Source organism: Seriola lalandi, unplaced genomic scaffold, assembly GCF_002814215.2.
Source record: "Seriola lalandi dorsalis isolate HSWRI2012SDOR001 ecotype SW California unplaced genomic scaffold, Sedor1 jcf7180001974195, whole genome shotgun sequence".
Taxonomy (NCBI): domain Eukaryota; kingdom Metazoa; phylum Chordata; class Actinopteri; order Carangiformes; family Carangidae; genus Seriola; species Seriola lalandi.
This window is the reverse complement of record NW_019444861.1, coordinates 1-2,277: the sequence shown is the minus strand read 5'-3', so window position 1 is coordinate 2,277 and position 2,277 is coordinate 1. Positions and strand designations below refer to the sequence as shown.

The following is a 2,277-nucleotide window of genomic DNA, read 5'->3' as shown; positions in this document are numbered from 1 at the left end:
AAAAAAAAACAAAGTCAACACAGCGCTATTCCAAAGGCAGAAGTACTCAGCAAGGCTTATTGCCAAGATGTATGCTCACTGCTAATCACTTGGAAGATATTGTAATATTTACTAATATGAACAAGGCTTACATGGCTTTAATACCAAGCTGCCTGTGCATAACATAATTAAAAAAAAAAGCAACTTACATAAGCCCTGCGAGGTATGCTACATCCTTCTTTGTATTCACAAAGTCACTGCAGTCCTAATAACTAAACTTAACTTTCCGTATGCAGACTTTCTGCAGAGCAATGTTTTCTTGCAGTTGCAGCTACTTAGCTTGTGCCATTTCCGGTTTGCCAAGCAACTCTCTTGTCATGTATCTTATTGTACCAGACACCTGAAGCTCTGAGGCAAAAAAAAGTCCACATACATATAGAAGAGATATTAGATATTTTGAATGATCACTCAGCTCTCTGCAGCTAGAGGTTAGAGGCACTGAGTAATCACTGCACTGTCCTTGCACTTCAGAGCTCACTGAGTCACCCACTTGTATTATAGTGACTGACTTAAAGTATAGTGACAAACACTATTCCAGTATATTGTGCTTTCTTTGAACAATTGGAACAATCGAGAAACATACATTGTATACAAGATATATCACAGGCTGCTACTTAGGTCAGTGTGTGAACAGGTTTTATCTCACAACATCCAAATTCTTAAGAAGTTACATGGATGTGTGTGTTTGTGTGGTTGTGCGAGAGAGAGAGAGAGAGAGAGGCAGGAAAAAAGATACAATTCTGACCTGCCTTCATCTTCACCAGGTCTTGGACTCATCCAGGGAACCTTTGTTGCCAGGTGTGCTTCTCTCCAACCCAAACCTCTCCCCTTCATTTCTCATGCCATTTTACAGTGTCGCTTACTGCAGTGCTTTTATCCTTCTCTTACCAGCTTCTTATTTATCCCCTTTTTCTGTTCTTTTACGTTTTAACTCCTGATTTCCAGGATCAGTGTGATTAAAATACAAAGAACTTGGAGGAAGTTTGGACAGTACAGCGTTTGGCATCAACTGACCACTGGGTGTCTCTTGTTGATTGAAAATAACCTTCAAATCTGTCTGAAGAGCTTGTCGGCCACACTCCAAAGTGGACTTGTGTTCGAGCTATTACCCTGGAATACCATTAACTTCATTTCTTTATTTCTGCAGTTTGTTTTATTTGCAGTTTGTTTTACCATTCTCTTTCTCCGCTCATCTCTCATTTCCAATCAGCGGGAATTGATACCCTCACCACTCCATCCTTCATGCAGTTACCAACATGTTCATATTTCCTTTTGCATGTTGTTGCTTGCAGTTAACCAGTGAGAGCTGTGGCATGGATGTGCTATCTCTGTGGTTTGGTGTTTGTAGAATATACCGCTCATCTGCTGTTGTATATTTAATTCGCATTATAAGCTAAAATCTCCTCCAAGTGACTCCTGTCTCCTCCATCTTTCTTTCTCTGTCATTGGTATTCATTGAACTAACATTAAATTGAAGAATTATTAATTTTCTTATTTCTTTTTCTCTTTAGAAGGAAGAACTGACAGATCCGTAGGAGGAGAGAGATGCTGACTTACAGTGTAGAGCACGAACCCAACTGCTGGATACTTTTTTATATATTTTAATATCACATTTGCAAAGCAAGGGAACATATGTTATTGATCAACACATTTCTTGAAACATTTTGGGTTCATTTTGACTGCTGTGAACAGTTAGGAAGTTAATAAATATGTAAATGAACAAAGATGTTTTAAATGAAGAGGCTTGTTGAGTGCCTGAAATGTCTGTTAGGTTCTTGTTTATAAAACTAATGACTTTGCCTTGGTGATGATTACATACAGCAAAATGAGAAAGCACTTTATAATATTTAGCTTGACAGTCGTTTCATCGTGGGTAGGGTGGGGATTGTGGTTTAAATTACTTGTAGTTACAATATGATAAATTTTGATAACTGTTTTGGGGTTTCTGTGTAATCTGTTTGTATGATGTGATTTCTTTCATTGCCTTATAATAAATAAACAACTTATATTTAATGCTCTTGCATGTGTATTTTTCTGTCCTTTTGAAGCTTCCCCATAGATACAGTGAACAAAATCATGCAATTGATACAACAGCACATTTCTAGGCATGTTGTAGCCATGTTCTCTATTTGAAAAAAATCCACTTTTTTATAAATGTCATGTTGAATGTAAAATGGTAAAAGGCCTTCATCATCCTGAGAAGGACCAACCCAATATGAACACAACCAGCAATCGTAC

At 37.6% G+C, this 2,277-nt stretch overlaps 1 long non-coding RNA gene across 1 annotated transcript; it reads left to right on the top strand.

Annotated features, from left to right (window-relative positions):
* The first annotated feature begins 6 nt into the window (after window positions 1-6).
* On the top strand, window positions 7-2,052 carry LOC111653679 (uncharacterized). The gene is made up of 2 exons (XR_002760693.2): window positions 7-837; window positions 1,551-2,052. It is a non-coding gene; the product is annotated as an uncharacterized LOC111653679 (long non-coding RNA).
* The last annotated feature ends 225 nt before the right edge of the window (window positions 2,053-2,277 follow it).